This window comes from Lactuca serriola, chromosome 4, assembly GCF_051521515.1.
Source record: "Lactuca serriola cultivar US96UC23 chromosome 4, Lser_US96UC23_V15, whole genome shotgun sequence".
NCBI classification, from domain to species: Eukaryota; Viridiplantae; Streptophyta; class Magnoliopsida; order Asterales; family Asteraceae; genus Lactuca; species Lactuca serriola.
This window is the reverse complement of record NC_136411.1, coordinates 33,678,409-33,701,447: the sequence shown is the minus strand read 5'-3', so window position 1 is coordinate 33,701,447 and position 23,039 is coordinate 33,678,409.

Here is a 23,039-nt window from a genome sequence, read left to right as displayed (position 1 = left end):
CTCGGTACTTATGTACTGATGACCTAAGAATACAAGTTATTTTGAAAGAGTTTATCAGCATTAAAGCTGGTGAGTTCATAAGCATTTTAGTGTCATTGTTTGTATGAAAATGTTTGTAAGTGTTTGAGTGTGTAACCTTGTAAAAATGTTTGTAGTAATTGTTTGTAACTCTTAGAAAATCCTATATTTTCTATTAAAAGTAGCCTTCTACCAAGGCATCATGTGTTGCATATTTGTTCATTGTAAAAGTGAGTATTTCTCCCAAATGTGACTATCAATTAATAAAATATAGTTCTTACATTACTGTTTATGTGAGAAGATCACAAAGTAGATGTAATGGGAAAATAACGAAGTACTGTAGTATTATGATATTGTAACTACTGTTGTACTAATTACCTTAAACCAATTGTTATTTAAGGTATAATGTGATACAATTGTAACCGTACTAATTGACTAGGAAAATCACGACACTGTAATACGTCAAACAGTAATGACATTTGTCACTCGAAGTTCTGCAGATCCCACTGTAGCTAGTAGTAAGGTCTAGGATTGTCAATCCAGTATAGATCTATACACAAATTCACGCTCCCCCTCTAGGAGACTCTGGATACAAATCAAGCCATGGCAGGTGATGCCATGCCCCGAAATAGTGGTTTACGTTTATGTTATAGTATGTATGTATTGTATGCACTAGTGTAGTGTATGTCCTCCCTAATTCTCATCATAGTATGTTCTATAGTATAGTATTTAGTGTGTATGAATAGTATGTACTAGTGTAGTGTATGTCCTCCCCGATTCTCATAACAATATGTTCTATTGTATGGTGTAGTGTATGTATTGTTTATAGTATGTATTGACTAATGTATGAACTGACTCTTTTTATGTTTCATAGTATTAGAAATAGTAAGTAGTATACTTCTAAACTACACCTATTATAGTTTACTAGTAATGTTGTATAAATGAGTTAGTATATACACCTTTGCTACCCAAACTGTTGGAACTGAAGTAAAAGCTTTATATCTACACATATATACATGATATATAACTAAGGATCAAACGACACTCGGACAAAAAACAGGGTACTCAAGTCCACAACCAAACAAGGAACTGGAAATAAAGTGAGTTATCAGTCCTAAGTCCTTCAAACCTTACTTATATAACTATATATGCATTAGACATGATTTGGCAATGTAAAAGTAGGTGTTGAAAGTAAAGATTTGGTAATTAAGACTAAGTTTTATAAATCGTTTATCATGTAAAAGCGTTTGATAATCATTTTGAAGTAGTTTTGTTAACAAAGCAGTTAAAAGTATAGTAAATCCATTTGTTTTCAAGTTATAAATCACATGTGATTGATATTATAACTAGTTTGATTCAACTTGTATTCCCCCCATAAAAGCATTTAAAAACATTTAAAAGGTTGATTAAGGGGTATGAACTCACTTTTAGTGAGTGGTTTAGATGGAAGTGTTTGGACAAGGTGATAGGTTTCAAGTGAAGACTTGAACACACACAATGATCCTATTTAACATATAGCTGGTGAGTTCATAAGGATTTTATTGTCAGTGTTTGTATGAAAATGTTGGTAAGTGTTTGAGTGTGTAAGATTGTAAAAATATTTGTAGTAATTGTTTGTAACTGTTAAAAAATCCTATATTTTCTATTAAAAGTAGCCTTCTACCAAGGCATCAAGTGCTGCATGTTTGTTCATTGTAAAAGTGAGTATTTCTCCCAAATGTGACTATCATTTAATAAAATATAGTTCTTACATTACTGTTTATGTGAGAAGATCACAAAGTAGATGTAATGGGAAAATAACGAAGTACTGTAGTATTATGATATAGTAACTACTGCTGTACTAATTACCTTAAACCAATTGTTAATTAAGGTATAATGTGATATAATTGTAACCGCACTAATTGACTAGGAAAATCACAATGCTGTAATATGTCGAATAGTAATGACATTTGTCACCCGAAGATCTGCAGATCCCACTGTAGTTAGCAGTAACGTGTAGGATTGTCAATCCAGTATAGATCTATATACAAATTCACGCTCTCCCTTCAGGAGATTCTGGATACAAATTAAGCCATGGCAGGTGATGTCATGCCCCGAAACAGTGGTTTAGATTTATGTTATAGTACGTATGTATTGTATGTACTAGTTTAGTGTATGTCCTCCCTAATTCTGATCATAGTATGTTCTTTAGTATAGTATTTAGTGTGTATGAATAGTATGTACTAGTATAGTGTATGTCCTCCCTTATTCTCATCATAGTATGTTCAGTTGTACGGTGTAGTGTATGTATTGTTTACAGTATGTATTGACTCATGTATGAACTGACTCTTTGTATGTTTCATAGTATTAGAAATAGTAAGTAGTATACTTCTAAACTATACCTATTATACTTTACTAGTAATTTTGTATAAATGACTTAGTATATACACCTTTGCTACCCAAAGTGTTGGAACTGAAGTAAAAGTTTTATATCTACATATATATACATGATATATCACTAAGGATCAAACAAAACTCGGAAAAAGAACAAGGCACTCTAAGTCCACAACCAAACAAGGAACAGGAAATAAAGTGAGTTATCAGTCCTAAGTCCTTCAAAGCTTACTTATATAACTATATATGCATTAGACATGATTTGGCAATATATAACTTTAAAGATTTGAAAGTAAAGATTTGGTAATTAAGACTAAGTTTTATAAATCTTTTATCATGTAAAAGTGTTTGATAATCATTTTGAAGTAGTTTTGTTGACAAAGCAGTTAAAAGTATAGTAAATCCATTTATTTGCAAGTTATAAATCACATGTGATTGATATTATAACTAGTTTGATTCAACTTGTATTCCCCCATAAAAGCATTTAAAAACATTTAAAAGGTTGATTAAGGGGTATGAACTCACCTGTAGTGAGTGGTTTGGATGGAAGTGTTTGGACAAGGTGCTAGGTGTTAAGTGAAGAGTTGAACACACACAATGATCGTATTTAACATATAAAGACATATATATATATATATATATATATATATATATATATATATATATATATATATATATATATATGTATGTATCTAATTAGTGATTATACCACCAATTAAGCAAGTATAAACACCCTAAAACATGGAAAACACTTTGGTTTAAGTGTTAGTGGGTCATAGGGTTGCATCAAAGGGGTGTAAGGCCTTGCTTTAGAGTTTACGGCCCAAGGACCATCTCCCATGGAGTTTACGGCCTAGGGTTTACGGCCGTAAACCCATGGTAACTCCTACCATTACGTAGTTTTAGGTATGTAGCTCATGTATGAAGGGTTCTAGTCCAATATCCAAGCCCTAGGAAGTAATGGTGGCACATATGCACCACCTAATGGTTCTTGGGAATTCTTGGCCGTAAACCCATGTGTTCTTGGGAATTCTTGGTGTTTTTCAATGGTTTAACAAGTAATCTAAGCATATAACTAGTTAAGAGGAGTGTACTTACTTATAAGGAGCTTGTAAGAGTGTTTAAGGTCCAAGAACACTAGTGTGTGTTCTTGGTGTTCTTGGTGAAATGAAGAACACTTGAAGATCTATGAAAAAGAGAAGATTTCATGGATGAAATCATGTACAACTACTAGATGAAGTGTTGTATCAACAAATCAAGAGAAGAAATATTTACATTTTTGGAAGATTTGGAAGAAGATCTTATGATACTTGTGAGAGAAAGTGGGTGGTCTTGAACTTGGAAGTGAGAAATGAGGAAGGAAATGAGTAAACTCATACTTTAAGCATGAGTTCACGGTAAAATGGAGTTTACGGCCCAAACTCCTAAAGTTTGGCCGTAAACACCTTATTAAGGTGCCAAATGTTTGATTGTTACACCAAAAACTCTAGAAGGTACTTCCTTTCGTTAGTTCTTTTGAAGAATTAAGATTAAATCACCCAAACGGACTCTAAACCTAGCTAAAAATTAGCAGATATGAATTTGACTTTTCATTGAAGTGCTTGACTGTAAGGTTTGTACAAATAGAAATTTCGGGTTGTCACACATATTAACACACATTAATCTTTATGATTAATAGAGGTGTTTAAACAGGAGGTTATAGAATGTGTAGTATAAATATGACTACTCTACAACCATTTGAAGACACCAAAAAGAATGCAAGAAAACTTTTTTCTACCCACTTCATATTCTTCTTTTTCTAGCTATATTGATGATATATTTCATGCCTATTGACGGTTTAGGTGGTCTAAAAGAACCACTTCAAACTGTTGTATCCTTGAAAACGAACACCCGGTAGTGGACAAATTTGATTTAAGGACAATGTGTAATGTGTTAAACACATGCCTCAGTTTTTCTACTTGCTTTTTTGGTTTCGTATATTACCGGAATATTATTCCTACAATATATATATATATATATATATATATATATATATATATATATATATATATATATATATATATATATAGAGAGAGAGAGAGAGAGAGAGAGAGAGGTGGGTTCAATTAAAAAAATAAAAAAGGTTGAGAATGGGTGAACCATTCTCAGCCACTCATTTTATCTAAGTATAAAAAGACACGGTGACAAACTTGTAAATATGAGAACAACCTTCAATCTCAAATACGTATATGTAGTTCAAACCCATTCATCGTTCATCATCCGAATTTCTTCTACACCTTTCAACAATCATCCAGATTTCTTCAATTAAACCATCATCAACATCATCCAGTGCTAAATCATCGATCTTCGTCAATAATCAACGATTCAACAGTTAACAACAAAAATTCGTTTTTGGTTCTTTTAATTCAACCTTCAATTGTGCTTGAATACGATCAGATCTTCAACATCTATGATTAATTATACTCCCAGTGTTATTAGATCAACATCATCGATAATCAACAAAAATTCACTTCATATCATTCATTCAACATTGATTATGAAATAAAACTTCAAAACTGAGGTTAGAAAAAAATCAAATCGTTTTTTTTTTTTGAAAAATTTCATATAATTCTCTATCAATCTACTCTTTTGTAAGATTTAAATAGTCAAAATATCATGTTTTTAACATTTTTAAAAAAAGTTAAATTGTATGCACTCCAACTGTTTGATGAAATGCATAAACTAAATTACCACGTTATATTCATATATGAATATGTTTTCTCAATATATGATTATTAAAACAAATATGCAAGTCTGTATGTTATTCATATGTGAATAACATATAAAAATTATATATATTTGTGAAAATACCTTGTAATATTCATATGTGAATATACTGTGTAATATTCATAAGTGAATATATATCATCTAATATTCACAAATGAATATACTATGTAATATTCACATGTCATATACCATGTAATATTATGTAATATTCAGATATTAAAATATTATCTAATATTCATAGGTGAATATACCATCTAATATTCACAAGTGAATATACTATGTAATATTTATAAGTGAATGTATCGTCTAATATTTAAATATGAATATACTATGTTTATTATATGCTATATTCATATATAAATGATACTTAAATTGTAAAAAAAAATTAATCATAGTTTTTATTCATAACTGAATAACGAATGTACTGTAGTAAAATCTGATTCATTTTTATTCACTTATGAATAACGATATCTGAAAATATAAAAAAAAAATTATTTTATCTTAAACCTATATCAATATGGATGTCTATTTGTAGAGAATAAAAAATCATGAATTTTGGTATATTTAAAATCATTTTTCGATAAAAGTAGCTTCTTAAAAATTAAAAAAAAAAAAAACGAAATTATGTTTTTCTATATATTAAGGTAATGATTAGCATAGTTTAAGGAAACATGTTTTATTGGAAAACAAATGTCTATTCCTTTCCAATTTCTGCAGATACGACGGAGGTTTTTGCGGCAAAAATAAATGAGTGGTTTAGAATGATTCTCCCATTCTCAATCTTTTTTTCTCAATTGAACCTCTCTCTCTCTCTCTCTCTATATATATATATATATATATATATATATATATATATATATATATATATATATATATATATATATATATATATATATATACTGCTCCGGCCCCGGCCAGTTATCAGTGGGTAGCGGTTCCGAAAAATGAGAACCGGAACCGCTTAAGGCGGTTCTAGTTTCAAAACCTGTAATTCCGAGCCGGTTTCGGTACTAAAAACGAGTACCTATTTCCCATGCTCATCCCTACAGCCTCTCCTTCTTGTGCCATCTGCTGCCTCACGATATATTGGAGCAACCTCACAATCTCGTGTTCAATTCATTTGCGCATACCGACTGGAACATCTTTTTTTGGCGCTTCATCACGAGAACATCAGGCTTCCATTGTATTTTATTTGGCGCAACCTTCTGCCCTGGATACATTCTGACGCAGTACTCATCGCTGTCGTGATCAATCAGGAGATACTCTCGTGAACATACTCTTCTGATCAGCAGTTAAGTATCAAGACAATCTAGTGCACATCTTTTTTTTTCATCCATCGCCATCGTGATAATCATGACCATATATTTTTTTGGATCGTTGCTTATGAACCTAGGTTACATCAAGTATATTTTCTTTTTCTCATTCAGTGTAAATCGTATATAACTAGAGTAACCATCCATGAATTGATAATTCCATGTGCTAACTTCATTGTGAGAATCTGTTGCCACATCCCATTGATACTCTTGGCTCATCACCGGCTATCTCAGTGAGAGCAACACCATCTCTAATCATCAAGTGAGCATCTTGAAAATCTCGTGCACCATTTTTTTATCATCAACCACCATCGTGACCATCAGGAGCATCATGTTTTTTTTTTTCTTTTGAGGGTGATCATTGTGTGTGATCATCGAGTAGCTAGTGAGAATGAAACCAGTTACCATCGTTCTGTACTCATCATCGTGTGTGACCATCGATTCATCAAATAAACATCACCACAACGCATGTAACATATTTGTTTTTTTACATGTGTTCTTGAATTTCATTAAATGTAGCATGTAGACCCATCAAGAATCCGCCAAGCATGGACCTGTGACGAAAAAAAAAAAAGACTTCATAAAGTTTTTTTTGTGACACTTGAAGCTGTTTTAATGACACCTTAACATAAGAACAACGCCTTCATTTGTGACAGCCTTAGTGTCACAAAAGGATCACCAAAAGAAACTTAGATTACATGTGTCACGTACACATTTTTTTCTGATTCATTAAAAAAAGTTAAAAATTGTTTTTTTGTTTTTTATTTTTATTTGTTTCAGCTTTAATTTCTATCTATCGACCTTAGAACCACCAAACTTTATCCCTTACTCACTACAAAAAGATTGGGCAATAACGGCGACACGCGTCGCCGCTAAAGGCTAGGCGTGTCGCCGCTAATACATTTAGCGGCGACATGTCGCTGCAAATACGTCGCCGGTATTGTTTCGTCGCTAATACGCTCAATGTCGCCGCAAATACATGTTGTCGCCGCTAATACTTCCGTCGTCGCTAATGCTGGCCGTCGCCGCTAATATGTTGTCGCCGCTAATAGGACGCCGTCGCCACAAAAGCCGTCGCTGCTAATGCTCTTTTGATTTTTTTTTTTTTGTTTATTTATTTCACATTAAATTTATAATCAATCCAAATATTAATCCATATAGCATTTGAAAAATCTGATAATTTTATATAGAAATATTAATACATAAAATCAATCCAAAATATTAATCCATATATATACCACATTTAGTATTGTTTCAAATTACACAACGTTTCATAAAATCCTAAAATAACTACTCGTCCTCATCATCATCTCCATTATTTGGTGGCGGCAATGAGCGAAACCACTCTTTCAATACTGCAGAACAAGCCGGGTCCTGTAGTATTGTTTGGAGCATTTGCAACTATAAAAAAAACAAAATATATTAACAATATATCAGAATAACATTATAATTAATTATACCATTCAATTATAGCATTTACTAACAACCAGGATATAACTTGGTTTCGACTGCCTCTAACAACTATTCAAAATCATCATCGACACCACTACCCCCTGTATTCGAGGTTCCTTCATCGAGGTTTATATCATTTTCTCTCGACTCCCACATAACATCGTCAATAACATCAGCCATCTCGTTGCTTGGCGATACGACATCTACAACTGGAGTGATTAAAGGTTCACCGTGATATATCCATGTTTTGTATGATTGACTGAAACCATATATACGAACATGACGTCTCATTGCTTTCGAATTCATGAAGTAACGATTATCACATTTCTCACACGGACATCTAGTTTCACCTTTACAATCTAGGTGTAACATGGATCTCTCGACAAAAGTGTCGAGCCCTAGCTGGAACTCGGGAGATTGATGATGTGGATTAGTAGTCCAGCTTTTATCAATAGACATGATGCAACTGAAACATAATTTAGTGTTTAAGGTTTACTTTATGGGAAACAAAAATCAAGTAGAGTATTCATAAAGTTGACGATTCAAAAAGTATTCTAACACGGGATAACCTAAGTTGATTCTAAAAGTAATTTGATTTGATTTTATAAAGGTAACTTAATTTGATTATAAACGTAAATTAATTAGATTTTATAATTAATTTAATATTTTTTTTGTTATTAGTTTAATTTATTTATTAAACTAATTTTATTTTATTTTAATATTAACATTAACTTCATTTTAAAACTACTTTAAGTTGATTTTACAATTAATTTATTATTTTTTAATGTTTTTTTTAAATTAATTTAATTTTATTCTATTTAAATTAAAATTACAAGAAGTACGTTGCTATTAAGTTAGTTTTATAATTAATATAATTTGATTTTACAAAGGTAACTTAATTTGATTATAAACGTAAATTAATTAGATTTTATAATTAATTTAATATATTTTTTTTGTTATTAGTTTAATTTATTTATTAAACTAATTTTATTTTATTTTAATATTAACATTAACTTGATTTTAAAACTACTTTAAGTTGATTTTACAATTAATTTATTATTTTTTAATGTTTTTTTTAAATTAATTTAATTTTATTCTATTTAAATTAAAATTACAAGAAGTACGCTGCTATTAAGTTAGTTTTATAATTAATATAATTTGATTTTACAAAGGTAACTTAATTAGATTCTAAAAGTAAATTAATTAGATTTTATAATTAAGTTAATATTTTTTTTTGTTATTAGTTTAATTTATTTATTAAACTAATTTTATTTTATTTTAATATTAACATTAAGTTGATTTTAAAACTACTTTAAGTTGATTTTACAATTAATTTATTATTTTTTAATGTTTTTTTTTAAATTAATTTAATTTTATTCTATTTAAATTAAAATTACAAGAAGTACGTTGCTATTAAGTTAGTTTTATAATTAATATAATTTGATTTTACAAAGGTAACTTAATTTGATTCTAAAAGTAAATTAATTAGATTTTATAATTAATTTAATATTCTTTTTTTGTTATTAGTTTAATTTATTTATTAAACTAATTTTATTTTATTTTAATATTAACATTAACTTCATTTTAAAACTACTTTAAGTTGATTTTACAATTAATTTATTATTTTTTAATTTTTTTTTTAAATTAATTTAATTTTATTCTATTTAAATTAAAATTACAAGAAATACGTTGCTATTAAGTTAGTTTTATAATTAATATAATTTGATTTTACAAAGGTAACTTAATTTGATTATAAACGTAAATTAATTAGATTTTATAATTAATTTAATATTTTTTTTTGTTATTAGTTTAATTTATTTATTAAACTAATTTTATTTTATTTTAATATTAACATTAACTTCATTTTAAAACTACTTTAAGTTGATTTTACAATTAATTTATTATTTTTTAATGTTTTTTTTAAATTAATTTAATTTTATTCTATTTAAATTAAAATTACAAGAAGTACGTTGCTATTAAGTTAGTTTTATAATTAATATAATTTGATTTTACAAAGGTAACTTAATTTGATTCTAAAAGTAAATTAATTAGATTTTATAATTAATTTAATATTTTTTTTTGTTATTAGTTTAATTTATTTAATAAACTAATTTTATTTTATTTTAATATTAACATTAACTTCATTTTAAAACTACTTTAAGTTGATTTTACAATTAATTTATTATTTTTTAATGTTTTTTTAAATTAATTTAATTTTATTCTATTTAAATTAAAATTACAAGAAGTACGTTGCTATTAAGTTAGTTTTATAATTAATATAATTTGATTTTACAAAGGTAACTTAATTTGATTATAAACGTAAATTAATTAGATTTTATAATTAATTTAATATTTTTTTTTGTTATTAGTTAAATTTATTTATTAAACTAATTTTATTTTATTTTAATATTAACATTAAGTTGATTTTAAAACTACTTTAAGTTGATTTTACAATTAATTTATTATTTTTTAATGTTTTTTTGAAATTAATTTAATTTTATTCTATTTAAATTAAAATTACAAGAAGTACGTTGCTATTAAGTTAGTTTTATAATTAATATAATTTGATTTTACAAAGGTAACTTAATTTGATTATAAACGTAAATTAATTAGATTTTATACTTAATTTAATATTTTTTTTTTGTTATTAGTTTAATTTATTTATTAAACTAATTTTATTTTATTTTAATATTAACATTAAGTTGATTTTAAAACTACTTTAAGTTGATTTTACAATTAATTTATTATTTTTTAATGTTTTTTTTAAATTAATTTAATTTTATTCTATTTAAATTAAAATTACAAGAAGTACGTTGCTATTAAGTTAGTTTTATAATTAATATAATTTGATTTTACAAAGGTAACTTAATTTGATTATAAACGTAAATTAATTAGATTTTATAATTAAATTAATATTTTTTTTTGTTATTAGTTTAATTTATTTATTAAACTAATTTTATTTTATTTTAATATTAACCTTAACTTGATTTTAAAACTACTTTAAGTTGATTTTACAATTAATTTATTATTTTTTAATGTTTTTTTTAAATTAATTTAATTTTATTCTATTTAAATTAAAATTACAAGAAGTACGTTGCTATTAAGTTAGTTTTATAATTAATATAATTTGATTTTACAAAGGTAACTTAATTTGATTCTAAAAGTAAATTAATTAGATTTTATAATTAAGTTAATATTTTTTTTTGTTATTAGTTTAATTTATTTATTAAACTAATTTTATTTTATTTTAATATTAACATTAAGTTGATTTTAAAACTACTTTAAGTTGATTTTACAATTAATTTATTATTTTTTAATGTTTTTTTTTAAATTAATTTAATTTTATTCTATTTAAATTAAAATTACAAGAAGTACGTTGCTATTAAGTTAGTTTTATAATTAATATAATTTGATTTTACAAAGGTAACTTAATTTGATTCTAAAAGTAAATTAATTAGATTTTATAATTAATTTAATATTCTTTTTTTGTTATTAGTTTAATTTATTTATTAAACTAATTTTATTTTATTTTAATATTAACATTAACTTCATTTTAATACTACTTTAAGTTGATTTTACAATTAATTTATTATTTTTTAATTTTTTTTTTAAATTAATTTAATTTTATTCTATTTAAATTAAAATTACAAGAAATACGTTGCTATTAAGTTAGTTTTATAATTAATATAATTTTATTTTACAAAGGTAACTTAATTTGATTATAAACGTAAATTAATTAGATTTTATAATTAATTTAATATTTTTTTTTGTTATTAGTTTAATTTATTTATTAAACTAATTTTATTTTATTTTAATATTAACATTAACTTCATTTTAAAACTACTTTAAGTTGATTTTACAATTAATTTATTATTTTTTAATGTTTTTTTTCAATTAATTTAATTTTATTCTATTTAAATTAAAATTACAAGAAGTACGTTGCTATTAAGTTAGTTTTATAATTAATATAATTTGATTTTACAAAGGTAACTTAATTTGATTCTAAAAGTAAATTAATTAGATTTTATAATTAATTTAATATTTTTTTTTGTTATTAGTTTAATTTATTTAATAAACTAATTTTATTTTATTTTAATATTAACATTAACTTCATTTTAAAACTACTTTAAGTTGATTTTACAATTAATTTATTATTTTTTAATGTTTTTTTAAATTAATTTAATTTTATTCTATTTAAATTAAAATTACAAGAAGTACGTTGCTATTAAGTTAGTTTTATAATTAATATAATTTGATTTTACAAAGGTAACTTAATTTGATTATAAACGTAAATTAATTAGATTTTATAATTAATTTAATATTTTTTTTTGTTATTAGTTAAATTTATTTATTAAACTAATTTTATTTTATTTTAATATTAACATTAAGTTGATTTTAAAACTACTTTAAGTTGATTTTACAATTAATTTATTATTTTTTAATGTTTTTTTGAAATTAATTTAATTTTATTCTATTTAAATTAAAATTACAAGAAGTACGTTGCTATTAAGTTAGTTTTATAATTAATATAATTTGATTTTACAAAGGTAACTTAATTTGATTATAAACGTAAATTAATTAGATTTTATACTTAATTTAATATTTTTTTTTTGTTATTAGTTTAATTTATTTATTAAACTAATTTTATTTTATTTTAATATTAACATTAAGTTGATTTTAAAACTACTTTAAGTTGATTTTACAATTAATTTATTATTTTTTAATGTTTTTTTTTAATTAATTTAATTTTATTCTATTTAAATTAAAATTACAAGAAGTACGTTGCTATTAAGTTAGTTTTATAATTAATATAATTTGATTTTACAAAGGTAACTTAATTTGATTATAAACGTAAATTAATTAGATTTTATAATTAAATTAATATTTTTTTTTGTTATTAGTTTAATTTATTTATTAAACTAATTTTATTTTATTTTAATATTAACCTTAACTTGATTTTAAAACTACTTTAAGTTGATTTTACAATTAATTTATTATTTTTTAATGTTTTTTTTAAATTAATTTAATTTTATTCTATTTTAATTAAAATTACAAGAAGTACGTTGCTATTAAGTTAGTTTTATAATTAATATAATTAAAGCTAAAGTTGTAATGACCAACATTAAGTCACTAAAAGTATGTTGCTATTAAGTTGGCCAAACATTAAGTCACTAATAAATTAAACACTTTGAAACCATATACAATACATTACTAGAAGTAAGTTGCTATTAATAACCTAATTAAGCCAAATGTATACATCCAATTTGCATATTTCAATTTCATCCAATTTCATACAATTAAGCCAAATGTATATATCCAATTTCATACAAGTTGCATATTCCAATTTAATCCAATTTGCATATTCCAATTTCATACACTTAAGTCAAATGTATACATCTAATTTGCATATTCCAATTTCATCCAATTTCATACAAATACAAACATCTAACTTTCATTTTAAGGCAATGTGGTATAAACATAAATTTCAATCCAACAAATGTATATATTCATGTCATTTTTTTATACATCAATCTAATCTAAACATAAATATCAAAATATACACAAAATGCATAATTAAATTCCTACAAATCTGAAAAAAAAACACACACAAACCAACAAAATATTCCAACAAAATATATACAATCAAACAAAATTATCCAATAAAATGCATAATTAACCACTTCATATCTCAAAATACAAACATAATCACTCAATATAATTGAAAAATGCTCACATTTTATCATCTTAATTAACACAAAAACAGAAAAATCATAGAAAAAGATGAGAAATTCGACCTTGGGGAAGGAGGGGCAATTTCGGAATTTGCAAAAATATCACCGGTTTATGGCTGTCTTGGGGGAAGGAGGGGCAAGCACCGGTCCAAGAAGCAATTCCAGCTCCACAAACTTGTCAAAAAAGCGTGATATTGCAGAAAGAAGAAGAGGAAAACGAGAGAATTGGAAGTAGAGAAGAAAATGGCAGAAAGGGAACCTGTGAAGGGGTAATCTGCGTTTAGTATTAGCGGCGACGGGTTTTAGCGGCGACGTTAGGGCAACAACGGCGACAAAAGGGCATTAGCGGCGACATGTGGAGGGAAAAGGTAACGCACGTTTCTGCTATCCTTTACAGCCGTTAGATGAAAATAAAATCGGACGGATGGGGTGAAAACGACGCGGATCGCTAAATCAAAGCATTAGCGGCGACGCCTTTAGCGGCGACGCGTAGCAATAGTGGCGACACGTAACGCGTCATTTACGTGTCGCCGTTATTGCTATGCGTCTCCGCTAAAGGCGTCGCCGCTAATGCTTTGATTTCTTGTAGTGACTCCCTTTCAAATTTGGAAGATTTATCTTTCTTTTGGTTCTCAGTAGAGTTTTTTGATTGTTTATTTAATAGTCATGAGATATCAGTCAGTTTTTTTTTTTATCAAAACATATTTCATTTACGATAAAAAAAAAATCTTTCAATTTTTTTGATATGTTACAGTTTTTAAAGGCCAATACGTAACTACTTTGCTTTATCATAATACTTTTGGTATGATTGAGGAAAATGTCAATAAAAAAAATTTAATTTGTCGAAGAAGATCAAACTTTTTACTCTTATTCAACACTTAGATTTTTTTTTCTTCAAACTTCAGGCGTACACAGAACACAAAACGAATTGGCAAACTATTCCTATTTGTCAACTCATTCTCCTACCATGAGAAAACAAAATTAATTTTTGCCTGGATTGGGTAAATTCGAACATTGTTTTTATTGGAATTTGATTAGAAGTTATACTACAACTTTTCCAACAATCATTTTTATCTACTAATCAATTCCAAATCATTTTTTTAATTGTCATATTGACTGTTAAAATTTTCTTTAACAATATATTTCAAGTTCGAGGAACACATTCTCTCGAATTATTTTTTTAATATTTTTTTGTGTGTCTTCTTCAACATAAAATTTCATTGAAGCAGAGGAGGAAAATGTTAAATCAATATTTTTTCATTTTGCACACTTTAAGGACTCCTTACTTCAGCAACCATCATATAGGGGAACTGTCGGAAATATTTTTATGTGATTGTCACTTGAAATAAGTTAAGTATTTATTTACATTTTCTAATAAACATTATCAGAATGTTTCAGGTTGGAAAGATTCTAAAGATTCAACAAGTGTTTGAAGAATCAGATATTCGAGCACTTGAAGTTAATATGGAGCACTTGGAGTCGACATAGAGCACTTACAGCTGACATGGAGCACTTGTTGAACATGGATCACTTGATGCTTACATGGAGCACCTACTGAAAGCAAGTTGGACCATCATGATCTCAGATGGCACATCTAGATCATATGTGGAGTATCAAGACGTTGATGGCTCAACATGAATATTTGTAACATCCCGACTTCTAGGTATATGATTTATTTCTTTAAAGGCAAAATCCCCTTGGAACTCGTCGAGTTGATGCCCTCCACTCGACGTGTTGAAAGCTTTTGGGTTGCAGACCTTTTTGGACCAACTCGACGAGTTGGTAAGGGACAACTTGACGAGTTGGCGGCTGGATGAGAAACCCTAAATTTTAGGGTTTTCACCCTATATAACCTCCTTAAGTCTTTGAGGATGATCTCTTATTAGCCTCCAAACCCAAATATCGACCTTATGAGTCCTAATATTCATTTCCTCTCATATTGTGAGTTAGTATGGCATTTTGGAGCAAAGAAGGAGAATATTGCATGAAGGAAGCAAAGATCTACCAAGCAAAGCCTTAAATCTCCAGCTTGGCACTCTTGTGGACTACTATGAGTATTCACGATCCGATTTTTATCTATATATGTAGCTAGATCTTGAGTTTTACCCTTTTTCCTCATTATTCTTGGTTGATGCATGCATGGACTTCATAAAGTTTGCAACTTCATAAATCTCCCGGGGAAGATGGCCTCATAATGGATTATATCTTGCTTTTTGTCAAGCTTTGATGCCATGCTTGGATTTTAGGGCATATTTTCCCCTTTTTGGCATATTTTGGCTGTAAGACATGCATTGGACATGCATGTCTATAAAGCATCAATCTTTGGGACGTTTATTAGATTAGGACCTCTTCTGGAAAGGATGGGTTACAGATCACTAGGGTTTTAGGCTTAATGGTTAAGCCTTTGAGTTTTCAAGCCTTGGATAAGAGCTTTTGACTATTTGGGGTAGTCCCAAAGGATAAAGTTGGAAACTTTATCCTTTAAGACACATTTGGAGTTTAGATATGAGCCTTAGAGTCCCTAGAGTCGAAGAATCAACCGAATGTGTTTAACAGGGGGAAAACTCGTCGAGTTGTCTAGCCAACTCTACGAGTTGGATAGGGTTTTCCCGACTTTTCGAGTACTGAAGGAACTCGATGAGTGGCTAGGTGCAGTGGATGAGTTGGGTCAACATGGACTGTTGACCTTGACCGTTGACTTTGACTTTAACCATGGTTGACCAATGTAACAACCATAAATTTCACAAAAAAATTTAAACTTTTTCAAACATCCAGAAATCATTATTCATTACAAAATGTTTTCAAAATAGTTTCATATCAGAGTATCCCAGAAATCAAAATCATAAAATTTGTGGAGATACACGATCACGCCTTCGCCTTCCCGCGATCATCTGAAGTACCTGAAACAAAATAAAAAACTGTAAGCCCGAAGCATAGTGAGTTCCACCAAAATACCCGCACAACAAATAACATACATATAATAACAGCATACTATGGGCCCAATCAACCATCGGGTTGGAATTCCCCAGGCCCTCAACCATCGGGTTAGAATGCCAACATTATTGGGTTTTGAGCATTCTAACACTCCTATGGTGTACATGCAACCCTATAAACCTTGGATCTATGTTTTCTCTATTATACATGCAAATAAGAACTTTCCAAGGCTTTAATACTAACTAGCATACTATGAGGCAACTATACTACAAAGACTAGTTAAATGACATACCATTTGGTGTAGCTTAATGTCTTCAAGCTTAAAGAGCTTAGCCCCAATAGTGTGCAAGCATCAAGTGGAATCACAAATCACCAAAAACACCTTGGAAGACTTTAAGAATAAGAATACTTTGGTTCTCTCTAGTGAAATCGGCTAGCCCTCTTTGTGTACCCACACTAGTGCCATTTCACCAACCAAGGACATCTTTATATAGTGTGGAGACTAGGGTTAAACCCATGACCTTTCATTTCATATGATTCATGTGTTAAACACTCCATAGACTGTCCATGAAAGCTTAGCCCAACCTAAATGAACTTGGCCCGTTCCATATATATAAGAGTCCATATTTAATTAGTTCATTTTGATCAGTTAATTAATTCTAAATTAAGTCTTGATCAATGCTAATTAAATAATATGCTTCCATATTAATATAATAGAACTTATAATATATTAATATAAATCATAAATATACTATTTTATTTATCACCATATTTATTACTCATTATTCATTGTTTCGGTTTTATCAACTTTATACTTGAATTAAAAACACTAGTTGTCGCATGCTCCAAGCATGTACACTATGTTTTTCTAAACAATAGCTTTGCCATACACCAAGTATGCACTCTATGTTTATCTATGATCCTCACTTTGTAGACTATATCGATTGAACATAATTTCAATGATTCTCTTTTCACATTTCCAAATACTTGTCGAAAATGTAAGAATTCCTAACATTCATCGAAATCTGTTTAGATTTTAAACTTATATGCAATGTTCCTCTTGTAATGATTATGCACAAAGCCATAAAGACTTGGCAACAATCATTACAGAGTATTCCAATGGAGAGAAATTCCATGGAAACGATGTTTCAAATTCAAAGCGCATTGCTTTGGACATGCTTCTTGCATTAAGTTTCTTTAACCTTACACGGATTGCTTCCACCTATGAAGACAACTCTATATTCCCATTTTAACTACTACTACTGAACAAGAGTTGCCTCTTTTCAGACTATGTCAATATGGTCCTTCCAAGATTAACATTATACTTCCAATTGTCCTTAAGCAACCAACCTTTGGTAAACCTTAGATTGTCCTCGACAATTGCTTAATCACTTTAGTCATATCCAATTCTCGACATTTTCCTCCTTAATGCCCCAATGCATTTGGAAAATTCAGAAAGGATAAATATTATAGCACATGTAATCAATCTTGTACCGAAAGTAAATGGGACACGATTCATGATGTTTCATATAAAGACATGGTTCTAGACCAGTCTTTTGCCATAATAATTTTTTGTTTGCCATATTCAAAATTTGACTATGAAAAGGGATGTCGTAATCATAATCGGATTTTAGAATGCAAATAATAGACCCATATATAGAATTTCCTTACATTGAGCTATTCCAACATAAAATTCATATATGTATCCTTGACTAAATACGATTAGAACCTCAATCTAAGCTTTTATATTTGAGATGAAGTATAATTCTCTCTCCCTTAATTATAGCAAAACAACTTTTTCAACCCCTGCAACCTTACGAATTGAAACTTTTGTTTTATATAATTAACATTGCTAACTTGCAATTCTCATCATAATTATCATGCTCCCACTAACATAATGATTATTAGCATAACACTTATGCTCCCACTAGCTTTGACATGTATCCAAAAAACAGCTGGACCTCTAGAAGTCAATACTTTATTGACATTCTTACCAAAGTTCAGATTTCTGATACTAGATTGCTTTGATAAGGCTTTATCAAAGTTATACACCTTATCTTAGATAGCTCACAGGTGTGTCTAAACAATTTCAGAACTATGAAAAGGGATGTCGTAATCATAGTCTCAATTGTTTAGACCTTTTTTTCCATTTCTCATAAGTCAATGTAAGTGTGTCGGTTAACCACGCACGCTCCACTAACGACTTTGAGAACTGCAAATATCACAATTGCTATCTACTTAGAATCTACTTAGTGAAAGAATTTCCTTACCATCATTTTCATGAATCGAAGAGAAATCTTATGAAACTTAGATGTTATGGTGTATGTGTTCTTATCCACATGAATTTTTCAAAACCATAATCACAAGACTGGGCTAGTGACAAATCCTAACTCATATGGATTGAACTTGTGCAATCTTAACTTCTTGCCACCTGGCAGCTCAAGGGCCTACCATTGCTTCCAAGTCGTTATGCAACCAATTAAGAACTCTAAGAGCTCATATGCAAAGCCAACTTTAACTAGAATGGGCACAGAATATGTCAACACGATAGGTTATAAACCTCAACTCGTGTGCTAGTGAAGAACTTCAGGTATTATTCTTGATTAGTTCTTGAGACCTTCAATACCTTTAAGACTCCCACTGTCCTCTTGACATATAAGACTCCCTTGTCAAACATCTAAGAGATAGTGCGGATTCTAATCAAGACAAACACTTCACACAATTGGCCTTAGTTGGTCATTGTTTTGTCCAAAAAACATCACAACTTACCAATTTCAAATGTACAAGAGTAGAAAACTTTTACTCTTACATTTGACTAGTGTTAATAAACCTACTTTAAGATGTGTCACTCAAGTTAGAATCTTGGAGTATAACTCTAAGAATTGTTTTTGGAATGAAGTATAAATCATCTTCTTGATTTAACCACTTCAACAATTCATAACTCCTCTTCTTAACTATCATGATGCACTTAGAGGATGAATTGTGATAGGGTCTCAAAATCATTAAGATGATCTTAAAACATGATACTAAAGTACTCTCCCATCTTTTCAGATTTGAGAAACTTTTATCCTTCTGCCAAATTTGATTCTTCTTATTCGTTCTGTCCTACATTGAAATTATTTCAATGTTTCAGAATTATACTTAAGCTTGTAAGTATACTCATATTTACTAAACCTTAGTAAATCATGACGAATAGTCTTATCCATCTTTTGTGGTGGACTCTGACAAGTGCACAAGAAAGTGTACTTCATCCCTTAGTCCTTCTCTTGAGTCACATATACATGTGAACACAGAACTAGTCTTAATTTTCCAAAGTTGAAAAATTCTCACACATCACACTCAACACCTTGTATGATTCCAAGTTTTGGTCCAATTGAAACTTGGGTGATGAGAATATTTACTTATTTAGTAAACTTAGACACTACCGCAAATGAAAGAATCAAATTCATATTTCCAATATTGTTATAAACATACAAACATCAAGTTTTCATGAATGCCATTGTAAGGAGATAAAAATAATGTAAAACAAACTTTTATTTATTTTAAAATGCGGAAAAAACTTTTCTTTACAATGCAACTTGAAATGAAAAACTATGTTATTACATGTTTCCTGGAAATCTATCATAACACCTAAGAAGTAGCTCAAGAATCTTATCTTCATGGTCAGATTCAACATACTCTTTCTTTAAGTTTCCTTCATTCTTCCTTTGATTCATAAAACATCAACATGTGACCCAGTCACATCATGTAATAAAAATCTTAGAATAGAAACTTAATAGATTTTGATAGTGGACTTTACCCGATATAGAGTCAGACTTATTAAGTTTACCAGCCTTATGATCTTTCAGGTAAATTTGGCAGCTTCGCAACCAATGCTATTTCCATTTTGGCAATAGAACCATATGGATCCTTTCAGAATGGTACATTGGATAATCTCCGACTTAGCCTTTCTCTTTACTATTTGATCAACCGAGTTGACTATGGCCGATCCCTTTCCATTGGGAAGAGAATGCTTTTTCTGGATTTCCAGTGTCACCATTTTCAATGTCCATTAAGTTTTGGGAAGTCGATCTTCTAATAGATAAGATCATTAAGGGTCTTGTCATAGTTTGTTTCATAGGAGTCCCAAAGGAACTCACTATGTGACTTAGAAAGTGATTGAATCACTAACTTTCTCAAGACTTTGACACCCAACTCTCCCGACTTGTCAGTATGTGACTTCATCTCCAAGATGTGATCATACCTAGACCTTGCCTTGCCAATAGGGCTTGAGTGACCTTGTACTTGTGGGTTAGGGAGAATAATTGGAGGAGGTGGAGGAAGTGAAGTTCCAAGAGATTTGGGAAGATCATAGATGTCTGAATTAAACATATTTTGGGAGATATTCAAGATAGTTGATTTAAAGTCCTTAATATAACACCCAATATGAAATATTAAGGCTAGGACCCAACACAATATTTTATAACTTGGAAGAGGGATGCCGTAATCCAAGTTATAGAACATTTGAAGGTAGGTGAATGACGATTCACCAATTTCCACCATAAAACGAAATAAATTATTAGTTTTTTAATTGGATTTGAAACTCCTAGATCTTTTGATATTCATTGAACTGTTCAATGGCATGTTTCAATCTCGAGTGTGCCCTTCAGGTTTTGTGACTGGGATGCTGAGGATCACAAAACAAGGTGTGAAGTAACCATGCAAATTAATTGGTAACCTTAAGTGTTTACCCCTCAATCGATGTACCGGTTAACCATACACGCTCCACTAACCGACTTAAACAAAGTGCAAAGTGTAATTTCATGGATTAGCACCTTATTCACATTTTCCTAAGTAACTAAGATTGGGTATTTATAAAAGTTTAGTTACTTAGTATTTATCATTAATACTTTTAATGAAGGGATAATTTATAGTCTTTGTCCTACCCGTTCGGCTAACGACCCTCCACCAGTCAAGGAAGCGGTGGGTGAGAGTAGACACTCATTAAACTGCCATTTTATAGGCAGTAACTTTATACCCCCTTATAGACCGGCTTCGTGAATGAGGCCTACTAACGGTAAGACTAACTTTCTCTTATATATATATATATATATATATATATATATATATATATATATATATATATATATTATTAACTTATAATATTATAAAGTATAAGGGTTGATTTTTAACTTTTAAAATTCTACAGGCTAACTTGGAATTAAAGAATTCATAAGTGAAAACTTTTTCAAATTCTAAACTTGAGGGCAAGTTTTGAAACTATTCAAAACTAATTAATTCAATAACTTATGTGTTTAAAGTAGTTTTAGTTAAAAAAAACTCTTCAAGTTCCATAACTTGAGGACAAGTTATGGAAGACTTTAAACTAACAAAAGAATGTAGCTTTTTTTTTATTTTGTAACTTATGAAATTAATTAAGGTTACATTTTATTACTTAATGAAGTGACTCTTGAACCTCCATAACTTGAGGACAAGACTCTTCATTTGTGTAACCACTGCCAACTTTTATGAGTTTTATGAAACTTAAATGTGACTCTTCATATAACTTGAGGACAAGTTACACAAACACATGGAATCATCTCTTAGATTAAAATGGATTGAAACCACATAATCAATTAACTTATCTATTAATTTAAGCAACTCATATGAACAAGGATAATACACATCAAACTTTTTCATGTAATTAGCATAACTTTTAAAGTAATACAAAAGATGAATCTATTGACAATTATCTTTGAAATTGGATTAGCATGAACATTACCACATCAAAAACAAGTTTATAAGTTCAAAAACAACTTATGGTAATGTTCCTAGTCCAATTCCAGCCAAAAACCACGAAGATATGATGTCTGGAGGCCAAACCCGTCGAATTCTTCATGGAACTCGTCGAGTTCATGCTCTAATACATGAACTCGTCGAGTTTTCTACCAGAACTCATCGAGTTTTAGGCTCTGACAGTTTCTTGGCTTCGAAAAATTTATTGAGCATTCTAACACTCTTATGGTTTACATGCAACCCTATAAACCTTGGATCTATGTTTTCTCTCTTATACACGCAAATAACAACTTTCCAAGGCTTTAATCCTAACTAGCATACTATGAGGCAACTATACTACAAGGATTTGTTAGATGACATACCATTTGGTGTACCTTAATGTCTTCAAGCTTTAAGAGCTTAGCCCCAACAATGTGGAAGCCTTAAGTGGAATCACAAATCACCAAAAACACGTTGGAAGACTTTGAGAATAAGAATACTTTGGTTCTCTCTGGTGAAATCGGCTAGCCCTCTTAGTGTACCGACACTAGTGCGATTTCACCAACTAAGGACATCTTTATATAGTGTGGAGACTAGGGTTAAACCCATGACCTTTCATTTTGTATGATCCATGGGTTAAACACTCCATGGACTATCCATGAAAGCTTAGCCCACCCTAAATGAACTTGGCCCGTTC